Here is a 12,127-nt window from a genome sequence, read left to right as displayed (position 1 = left end):
AAATCTAAGACTTCTTTAATGAATGAATGAATAACTTAGAACTCTTATAACATTTTTTATAGGTAACTACATATTTTTGAAATGCCAGTAAGAGAATTTTTGGAATTGTGTATTTAAAATATTATATTGATGAAATAGGAAATACATTTTCAAATTGTACCTAGATACAACTTGGTTTTGCATAAGTTTTAATTTACATTCATCTTAGATATTAAATCTATTTGTTTTGTGATAACCTACGCAATATTTCATCCATACATTATTTATGGTTTTTTTTTTTTTTTAACTCAGCTTTCAATATCGAAATATCTTCTAAGTTATGTTATAGTATCTTTTTTATAGAAAAAAAAGGTATTTTGAAGAGTGCGTTAATTTATCTCCACTTTTTTCGAAATAATTATTTTTGAAATTTGTTCCTTGTTCCCAAATTGTTCCGGATTGCTCCACATTTTTATGAATAATTTTCAAAAATAGTGGTTTAAGAGTAAAATACATCGTTTTTGACTTATCCTCTCATAAGAAGATGTAAAAGTTGTTCCTAAAAATGATCCAAATTTTTTGACATTATTTTATCAAATCGATTCTACTTTTTTGTGTTTTTTTTGTTTTTCAATTCAACTGCAGTTTTTGAATGAGGATTTATAGTTTGATTAATTTGACATCATTTGAATAAATTTTTTTCGTAGAAGAACAGTCATAGAGACAAAAGAAGTTAAGTGAATATGGTTTCCATTAAATGGTTTCGTTTCAATTTTTACTTGCGATATAGGTACTATAGGGAAAGTTTAGGATTCGTAAATCGAACTCGAAATAACAATTTTACATGACATTACGATGATGGAGAATGCCAAAAAAGTGGGTCCGGCAATTCTGTCTGTCTGTCTGTCTGTGTGTACCTCGAGCTACCGCCTAAACTAATGGAGCGATTTCCTTCAAACTTGGTAGTTAACAGTTTTGGGTGATTCCCTAGAGGACAAATTGAAATTTTTACTTGCGATATAGGTACTATAGGGCAAGTTTAGGATTCGTAAAAAAAATCGAACTCGAGATAACAATTTTACATGACATTACGATGATGGAGAATGCCAAAAAAGTGGGTCTGGCAATTCTGTCTGTCTGTCTGTCTGTCTGTCTGTCTCTATCTGGAGCTGCAGCCTAAACGAGTGAAGTGATTTTCCTCAAACTTAGTAGTTAGCAGTTTTTGGTGATTCCCTAGAGGGGAAATTGAAATTTTTTTTTATGACCAAAACTAACGGTACCTGTCATATAACGGAAATAGAAAAGTTAATTTTTTTCAAAAACGGCTCTAACGATTTTGATTAAAATTTTTGTGTGTAGTACAACACATAAGAGCCAACTTTTGAAATAAAAAAAATATTTTTTGTACCGTTATTAACGGTACCTGTCATAGAACGGTTTTTTTCGTTTCTGAATATCTCGTACAACATTAACCCGATTTAAATGAAAATTTGTATACAAAAGTGTGTAAGTAAAGATAATAATAAAATTTTAGAAAATTTTCAAAAAACGCATTTTTGGTTTTTTTAAAAATATTTCAAAATTTTTTTTCGAAAAATCAATTTTTTGAAAACGGATCAATGAAAAATTTTGAAATTTAGCTTTTATGTGTAAATTAATTATTTCTTCAAAATGGCATACCAACTTTTTTTTTTTTAAATGTTAAAAAATTTTTATATATAAAAAATTATTTTTTTAAAAAACGGCTCCTACAATTTTCGAAATTTTTTTTCTAAAAATACCTTTTTATACAAGAAATAAAATGGCATATTTTTTTTTTTAAGATAATATAAAACGGAGTTTAATTAATTATAAAAACAGATTTAATTTTTGTATACTACTTATGAAATTTTAAGTTTCTTGAATAAAAAGCTTTAACATTATTGTTACTTTAAGCATAAGAGCAAGTACGTGCGACCCCAGTCGTGCAATTTATTTTTTTAGGACCAAAACTAACGGTACCTTTCATATAACGGAAATAGAAAAGTTATTTTTTTTTTCAAAAACGGCTCTAACGATTTTGACTAAAATTTTTTTTGTATACCTAGTGTAACACATAAAAGCTTCCTTTGGAAATAAAAAAAATATTTTTTGAACCGTTATTAACGGTAGCTGCCATAGAATGGTTTTTTTGATTTATGAATTTCTCTTAAACGACAAAACATATTTCGACCAAAATTTTTGTACAGAAACGTTTAAACTATCGTTATTTAAAAAGTTTTAAATTTTTCAAAAAACACATTTTTGAATTTTTTAAAAATATTTCAAAATTTTTTTTTGAAAAATCAATATTTTGGAAACGGGTTGGTAAAAAATTTTGAAATTCCGTTTTTATGTGTAAATTATTTATTTCTTAAAAATGGCATACCAACTTTTTTTTTGAAAAATGTTAGAAATTTTTTTATATATAAAAAATTATTTTTTTAAAAAACGGCTCTAACGATTTTCGAAACATTTTTTCTAAAAATTCCTTTTCATACAAGAAATAAAATGGCATACTTAGTTTTCTAAAAATTCCTTTTTATACAAGAAATAAAATGGCATACTTAGTTTTTTGTAAAAGATCATTTAAAACGGTATTTAATTATTTATAAAAAAAAGATTTTATTTTGAGTTGTAAGGTTTTGGACTTTAGAATTTGGAGTTTTTGGACTGCAGTTTTCTGAATAAAATTCGCTTAGCAAAGATATAGGCGAACTATAGGGAAAAAAATAAGATTTTCTCAAAATATAAATTCAAAAACTCAAAATCGAACAAACAACTTGAAGAACAGAAAATAATTAATAAATTTCAAATTTTCAGTAAATGGCAAAATTTAGGGTCAGACTCAGATATCCACGACCAAAAAATCCAATTTGTTTAACAAAAATTTCAAATTAATTTTTCAAATTCAGTAATTTTGGGTTTTTGAGAAATTAGGTCATGAAGATTTTAGTTTTATGAAACAAAAATTAAAGGAAAAGGGTCAGATAACAACAATTCAGAATATGCGGAAGTAAAAAAAAATCAAATCATGAAAACTAAAAAATTTATAGAATGAATGAATAATAAAAAAAACTTCCGAAAAAGACTAAAAAATCGTTAAAATCAAATCTAGCTCAGAGGGAACTTGGCTCATAAAAATATTTTTTTTTTGTATTTAAAACTGTCAGGTGGTTTGTCTCACTCTTAACATTGACTTCTCAAAACGAGGTCTGAAAATATCTTTAAAAAAAAAAAACTGGCTTTTAGAGACCAAATTCTTATAGTAACGAAATAATTCCTACTCCATCACTTTCTTTATCCCTACTAGACAAAATCGAGCCCTTCAAATTACCAATCTTCTATATCATCAAAATGCTGATTTCAATTTAAATTGAACTCCCAAAACAATCACATTCATCTCAGAACTCAGAGTTTTCCTTTGCTTCCATCAAATCTATGGTATAAATCCTCAATTCGTCTATTCACTATATAAATCCCAATACTAAAAAGAAATGAACATAAGAAAAAAAAAGTTAAAAAGGTCGATTTAAAATGACAAAGGTCAATATTGTTGATTTACCCATTTCAAAATATGTAAGATTTAAAAAGCTTAGATAGAAAAAACGAATCATTTTTTTCACCTTCGAGAAGATTTAGAGTCTTTTTTCTTTTAGATTTGAGTTTAAGTTTTTTTTTTTTTTTTGTGGAAATCTTCATTTCCCTGTGTAGAAGCAAAGCAGCCCTAGAGAACACATCTAACTCAACAAAAATAGTTTAATTCAATAAGAAAAACTTAAAGTTTTTGAACTTTTTCACTCTTTTTTGTTTCTTCTCATTTTCGTTTCCCTTTTTTGCATCTCTTGGGTATATTTTGTGTTGTTAGATCTCAATGTCAAAAATTTTGAGAAGAAAAAAATCAATCGATTAAGCTAAAAACAGTCTCGAAGGACATCAAACAAAAGAAAAAAAAAAAACAAGAGCACAGCAAATGAAGAGAAACGACAAAAAGTCCTTCGAAGTAAAAAGTTTTCTAATTGAATCTAAGGTTATATCGAGTTCAATAAAATAACAAAAAAAAACTGCTTTTGTCTAGCACTCTTCTATTTCTGAGGAACTAGACTTATAGGTATAATAAGATATTTATAAGGAAAGAGAAACACTTCATAAGCGAATGTACTTTGTGTCCTTTTATAAAATTTGTTTGTTGAGATAAAAAAAAAGAACTTGCAAATCACTTGTATTTAGTTTCCATCAAGAGATTATTTTTCTTTTTTGGTTTTTTTATTCTATAATTATTTAATGTTTGAGTACAAAGTTTTACTATATACTTAGACTTACTTACCTAAGGGAGTTGGTTACTTTTTTTTCTAGTTGTCGACCTTGATGATTTCTTTTTTGTAAGAGCTTTTATAGTTTTATTTCTTGGGAATTCTTTTTTTTTTTTTTCTTGGTTTGATGATGATAGTTCTTTGGCGAGGAAAAAAAAAAAATTAATTATTCATCATTACCGCAAATATAAACATTCTCAGGAGAGCTTTACTACTCTTATAGAGGATTAAATTACATTTACAAACAAGACCTTGGCATTGATATGTATGAACTATCGACTAGACAATATAAATAAGTAATAATCTTAGAAAATGTACAAAATTTATTAATTAGACAAATTAAATTGTGTATAAAGTCGTTAGAATACACACTTAAAGCTAAGAACAGTTCTGGATTCACGGAACTAGCTAAATACTCATTCTCATTTTAAATTCATTAAATTAAGGGTAAAATAAAATTTTAGAATTCAACAGGTTATAACTTTTGACCAAGAGCAGATAGAAATTTTATTAAACTTTTATGAGCATCCTGATACAATTACCTTTCATTTGGTATATCACAAATAACGGTAGACTAACTACAAGCTACACAGTGTGAGATCAAGAAACTTGCGAAAAACTTCAAAACACCAGTGGAGATCTGTTGCCCCCTGAACAGCCACCAGTGTGGGAAGTACCGTAATCTCAGTCTGGAAATTCGACATGGTTGACTTTAAAAAATTCTTACTTCTCTTGTAGGTATCTTTGAAATGAGATTGATACGTCATATGAAAGGTGAAAAAATAAGCTTTCACATGGTATATATTTTTTTTAGGTTGTCAAACAAAAAAATTGATTCCATAGCGTGAGAACATAAAAATAAATGTTTTTTTTTAATGAAATTTGATCGAGTTCAAAAAAATCTAGCTCTTTTTGTAGATGTCTCATAGACCTGATCGATATATATATTTGGAGCTAAGACAATAAGCTTTCAGATGGTTTAAAATTTTGTATAGGTTGTTAGGGAAAAAAATGGAATGAATGACGTGAGAAGATAAAAATTCATGTTTTTTTTTTGCTTTTTTTGATGAAAATGATTGTTTTCAATAAATTATTTTTATACTCTTTGCGCATTATAAAAATTTGAAAATGAAAGAAGAAATACTTGGCTTTTAAATTGCATAATTTTTTTTGTAAGCTTTTATAAAAATTAATATAATGATTAAATAAAAAAAGTATTTTTTTTAGCTTTTTGTTGTAAATTATGATTATTTGAAAAAAGTAAACGCTTCAATTGACTCATTTTAAACAAAAGCACACAACCTGTTTTCTGACGACGTTATCACGTCAAATCATCGTCCGTAAACCGGCTTTACAGACAACCTCTTTTTCTAATACCTACATTAGAAAAAAAATATTGCATACTTTCAAGAAACATCTTGAAATAGGTCTTTAGTAGGCCAAAATACAAGATTTCCTTAGAAAGGTTCAAATAAGTCTTAAAAAGGCCTTCTTTATTTTAAATTTAAAAGGCTTGCAACAGAGCCGGTTTTAGGGGGGGGGGGCAGCCTGGGCCGTTGCCCAGGGGCGCAAGAATTGAGGGGCGCCGCAGGCGCCCCGAACTTTTACAAATGTTATATAAATAACGAAGTCTTTCCAATCGATGTTTTATTTTTTTTACATTCACAAAGGCGCCAAAATTTTTTTCTATTTTACATTTTCAACGGCGCTCGTATTGTTTGTCCTAAACTTTTTGAAGAATGAAGGCGCCCCCCAATTTTGGGTTAATTTATTTGGCTTCCGGAAGGACAATGGTGTCCAAAATCTTCGTTCATCTTTGAAGAACAAGGCGCCCCAATTTCTTTTGAAAGACTAAAGCAATCCTAATATTCCTCCTACCAATTTAATTTTTGCAAAGGTGCCCCTATAATAATGAATAAGGAAAGAGAAGGGAGACGGACAGAATCCCGAAATTAAAAATCCAGAAAGCCCAAAATCCAGAAAACCCTAAATTCCGAAAACACAAAATCCCGAAAACCCACAATCCCAAAATCCCGAAAACCCATAATCCATCAATGCCAAAAATTGACAGCTTCTCCATTTCTCATAAAAACTACGTTTGTGTGTGAGAATAAAAAAATAGGTCTGTTCGTTGTTCCCCCCTCCAGGGCACTCTAAGTCATTTCAATTAACTGTGAAAAAAATCAGAGTTTCTCGGGTTTTCATTTTACATCGAACACCTCAGAGTTTTAGTTTCATCAGCGAACATCGAACACAGAGGAAATAACTCTGGTTGAAAAAGGAGCTACAAAAAACGCTTGACAACGAATTCGGAGCGACCCAGCGTGCCCTAGAGCTTACAACGAACAAACCTTATAATTATAAAGGTATGTTGTTTTCGATTGGCCGTCCGGAAGCGCCTGGAATCATTAAGAAGCGTGCTGCAAGTTTTTTATTCTCCTAGTGAAAAAACAAAAACAAAATATCTGATTTTTCACCAATACGGATATTAAATTTTAGAATTGGGTGGAAGCGATTCAAAGTTTTTTATTGGATTTCAGAATGAGTGAATCATTGAGTGATTCCAATCGAAAACGACATTAATTAGTTGAAAAAGTTTTTGAAAAAATATTGTTCAAATAAAACCAACTGTACCTAATCTTTAAATGTGTTTAAACAAAAAAAGTCTGAGATAAAGGTAGTCTTGTCAATTGAGCCTAAATGACATTAATAATAAATTTTTTTTTAAGTTAACCTTTTTAAGTTAATACACTGCACATTTTGAATAAATGCATTAACAAGTATATGAGAGGTAAGACATAATCTGCTTTTGCTTTTTTTCGTGATTTTAAAAAATTGTTTTTAGATGAATTTTTTTTTAGAGGCGCCACTTGCAATCTTGCCCAGGGGCGCCGGTAGTGCTTAAACCGGCACTGGCTTGCAATTCTTAAGAATACCTTTTTTTTTCAAAATGGTTGAAAATAAAAATGGATTTTATCAAAGTCAAATTGTTACCTACTTGCGTTCGGTAGGCTATTTTGTAATAGATGGTTGGATGAATAAGACCTTCGATGATATTCGCTCTAGTAACTTTGAGGTCTATATTTCTCTTTTCTTGATTCGGTCTTAGGACTAGCGAACAGTTTTGTTCTTCAAGAAGATCAGTTAAAATAAACAGGTCTTCAACAAACAAATCCTTATAGGTACTTGAGAACGTTGACTTGTTCCAAAAGTGCTATAAATTTGTTTAAACTCCTTAAGACTCAATGACTCTCCAATGAACTATTAAAGTCAATCCCTTAAAAATACAATTCTTTAGAAACCATTTTGAAATAAAAATCCCAAACAGCCCCTCCTTGCAGAGCTTTGAGAAACATCATCTCATTGAAAATAACTTCCATCTTTTTTTTAATATTCAAAGCCATTCTTCATGACTTTGTTTAGGTACATTAAAAATGAAGGAAACTAGCAATTAGCACAAATGATCCTTCCAGCTATAGTGTGAATATCTATCTACAATCTTCCCATCAACATGAACTAGAAAAAAAATAGAAAAAAAAGACTAAGTAAAACTTAAACTGCGAGATTAATTTCATTCTCAAGAGAGAGAAAGAGAGAGGAAAAATAATTAAAAACAAAATTAAAGGATGAAAAAAATATACCTTTACCCTTACAAACCCTCCATCATATCAACAAAAGTGTTTATAATATCTTCTTTGGTGTCAAGAACCTACGAGTAAAACCACAACAATAGCGATTATGTTCTGTTCCGACCTCCCCTAAACTCTTACATATTCACACTTTCTTCCACTAGAAAACTTAGACTCTTGTTCAGTTTAGCTACATCATTTATAGACCCCCTCCCGTGTTGCCTCTGAGAGGAACTATTACACTTGTTATGATAATTGCTGCTTATCAAGTGAGAATTAAGTATGTGTATGTATAAATTTCTATGAAAGTATAGTTTACTGCGTTATACGTTGGGAAAAGATGTGTATTTTCTTTCTTATGTTCTCCTTCATGAATTCTAGATGCCTTCTAGCAAAATTTCTTACAACTATGTAGACTGTAGACGTAGAGGTACCCTCTTTCTCTCTGTGTAGCTGTGTGCGCTTCGACTTCTTCTTCTTCTTTTACATTCACATCTCTCATCAAGTTTTTTGTTTAATTGTACTAAAATACTTAAAGGATGTTTAATGAGTTGCGGAAGAGCAATTCACACAAATATCTAACCAAACCTTCATAGTCTCACCCAACAACCACCCCCTTCTTTACACAATAACGAACTCCAACAAAACACTGCCATACCACATACATACTTTTATATAGTTTGTCATATTATATGGGTGTGTGTCTAGGATATGCATTTAAATTTTCTAGGATTGTTCATTTCATTTTGAGGTGATCTCCCTACGGAATTATAATAGTTAAATGTGGTGTTTTTTTTTTTTGGAAAATGAGGGCGTGGTTTAAGTGGATTATAATTTGTACAAGAAAACTTTTGTGTAAGTAGGTTTTTAGCAGAAGACTCGTTTTTCTCTCTTGCTGCTTTGTGTGTATACCTTAGGAAACTTAGATAGGATAATCCTACAGTTTGTTTTATTTAGGAGGTAGAATAACTTACAGGTGCGGGTCTATATATAGGATTTGGGGAACATAGTTTATCTGACTGGTAAATCTTATTTGACTGTTAAACTTACTTAAAAACGGGTTTAAAACTTGTCTGAAAAGTCATTAGGTACTTAGTAGGCAATGAGTGTGCTTATTAAGGTTATAACAAGAATCCTAAAAACCTTATTTTGAAAAGTCCAAATTAAACAAAAAAAACAAAGGGCGAAAAGGAGATGGCCAAAAACACAATAAGCTGAAAAGACTCGATATTCTTAGTTACGGAAACTCACGACACATGATTACAAATTTTTTAATACAAAATTCCAAGTTTTGTGGTGGGTTTTCGGATGTCGTTTAGGTTTAAAAAATTTGAACTTTCGGAATTCAAATTAAAAAACTTAACTGATTTAATAATACACATTGAAACCCCGAAATTCTGATGCATAGTTAAAGATATTATTACTTTTTTATTCATTTGCTGATTCGACATTCTGGACTTTGCTATGTTCAAGTTTCGAGAAAATTTTTTTAAGTTTTTTAATAATCATAATTTTTTCAAACTTTTAAATAGTGATAAGTGTATATAGTGAAAAGCTATAAATCCTTAAAACTCACAGCATTTTTAAAACCCAAAATCTTGTTGATTGTTTTGGTCTTTTCATTCGGAATTTCTAATCAATAATGTTAATAGATTTGTATTTTTTGTTTATTCCAAATGTCCAAATTTGTAAGTCTTAAAATTTCAACATTTTATTACCTTAAGCCCAAGCTCAGTCAAAACAATATACTATAATTTTCCAATTTTTAGCCTTAATCTTTTGGGGTTTTTGAGATTTTGAGTAAAACCCTATTCGGATTTTTTGAAAATAACAATTCGAAAAAAAAAACAAATTTCTACCATTTCCGAGATATATAAAAAACAATTCTAAAAAAAATGATTTATTTCAAAATTTTTGAGTTTTTAGTTATCATTATTTCATTATTTTAAATTGAGACTTTTTCAATGTATTTCATTTATGTATATTAGGGTGGGTAAAAAAAAATCGAAATTCTTTTTTTTGATTTGGTACTCCGAAAAATCGATTGCTAGACACCTTTAGAATATACACACCAAATATGAGCTCTTAATATTAATAAGAAGGTCCTCCGTTTCGCAATTTTCCATTTTTACATCAAGCTTCTACAAAAAAAAAATCATATTTTTTAAATCAATCTTTTAGCAAATTTCTTTACATATTCTTGTAGAAAATTGAACGCTCTACAAAAAAGGCCTTGTACACTTTTTTTTGTTAATCTAACCGTTTAATAGATATTTGAGGTCCAAAAATCGAGAAAATCTTTGTATATACAGATTTTTTTTTTAAATTTTAGTTGAGCTATTGGGTTTTTAGCTTTTAAACATTTCAAACACTTTTTGTGAAGCCCCAAATCCTGATCCACAAAATTCTGAAACACCATTTTCAAAATACTCTTTTACAAAATTAAATAAAGCAATTTCGATTTTTTTTTTTTCGGATTTTGAAATTTTTGTTTTCAGGATATTAACCTAAATATTGAACATATATGTTTGCCATAATGAAATCAGGTTTTCGGGATTTCGAACTTAACTCTTTTCTGATTTCTCATGCAAACTCAAATTTGAAAAATAAAATCTACATATAAAAAAAAACTTTATCTTTCGTTATTTTTGCCGTATGAAAATGTTAGTTTTCGGTATTTTGAACTCTACCGTGTTTACATGTACTAATTTAAAACTATGTATGTAAGTATACCTTCAACTGTTAGTTAGTTATGAAGAAAAAAAAATGATGAAAAGTAATATGTATATCGAAAACTTACATTTTATAGCCTTAATTCTGGAAAGCTAAAGTCTTAAAATTTCAAAATCACAAAACTGCCATTATTACAAAAATGAGAATAGGCAATTTGATTTTGGATTTTAATTTTTATTTGGGTTTCGGCTCTTTGTAATTTTGATTTTCGACGATTTGAATCCTTTCAAAATTATACCTACTCAATTTAAAAATATCGTTTAACTAAAGAAAATGCCCCTCCCCGTGAAACCGTACCGTTCTAGATTAACAAAACTCAACAAGCTCCTTAGAATATTCTTTTCGGGTCGCTTTTATTTGTTGGCTTTATGCATATAGAAATAGATATAATTTCAACATAAAGTTTGCTGAACTTTTTTTTCTTAAAAAGAGGATTTAAGGATGTTCGTGATTTTAATATCCAATTTTTTTTTCTTTTGTGTTAGCTTTTCTTTGATTCGTTAAAATAACAAAAGAAAATTTTCTTTTATATACATATACATATTTTAATGTTCACATACAAAATGTATCTCTATATGTTGGGTGTGCTTTTTTTTTAAAGAAACTTTTGTGGATTCACCCAGACGTAGGTTCTGAACTACCCACTCACATTCATACATTTGTAGAAAAAAAGGACGACTTCTTAACAATCATATAAGAAAAAAAAAAATTATTATGATACAAAAAAATGTAAATTTCTAATTCAATTTTTTTTTTTTTGTGGTAAAGTTAAGCGATTATAATGTTTGCATGAGGTAATTTCTGTGAAATGGAAATAATTTTAGCAAAAAATGTTTATGCTTTTGAAAATATTTTTTTGTTTGTTTGTGTGTGTGTTAATTTCATTCAAATTTGCCAGACAGAAGGTAGGTATTTTACATATTTTTTTCTAGGAATCTTTTTACCATATCTGATTTGAGATTATGATTTTTTCTGGCAAAAAGAATATTTTCAAGGACAGTGATTATAAAGCTGGAAATTGTTACAAAAAAAAATTAATATCCTTTTGAATGAATTTATGTGACTTTGAATGACTTTTAAACATCACAAAAAATATAATAATTGTCCTAAAATTGAAAGCTTTAAAATATATATATTTTTTTTTTAAATATTTATAAATCAAAGACTATCTGAACCAATATTTGTTTTTATGTCTAATGACTTGAAATTTATAGAATTTCCTATTTATATCGATCAATCTTTTGAACTCACATTTACGTCCATCAGGTGTTTTTACCTATATTATAAAAGCAGATATACCTACCTACCTTTAAAAAATTTCATTCAAATAAAGCTTAATCCTCAGAAACGATTAATATCAAAAATATGATTGATGACTCTTGTATAGGTAATATACACCATCATTCAAAAATATATGCATTTTATATTCATTCATATACATTTTTCTCCTGAATC

General features: G+C 28.7%; 1 protein-coding gene across 3 annotated transcripts in view; it reads left to right on the top strand.

Moving 5' to 3' along the window:
* The window catches only part of LOC129912345 (zwei Ig domain protein zig-8), a 312,649-nt gene that overhangs the window by 262,935 nt on the left and 37,587 nt on the right, over positions 1-12,127 (top strand). The window lies entirely within an intron of this gene.

This window comes from Episyrphus balteatus, chromosome 2 (genome assembly GCF_945859705.1).
Source record: "Episyrphus balteatus chromosome 2, idEpiBalt1.1, whole genome shotgun sequence".
Taxonomy (NCBI): Eukaryota; Metazoa; Arthropoda; class Insecta; order Diptera; family Syrphidae; genus Episyrphus; species Episyrphus balteatus.
Note: the sequence above shows the minus strand (reverse complement) of the source record. Positions and strands in the feature narration are given on the sequence as shown.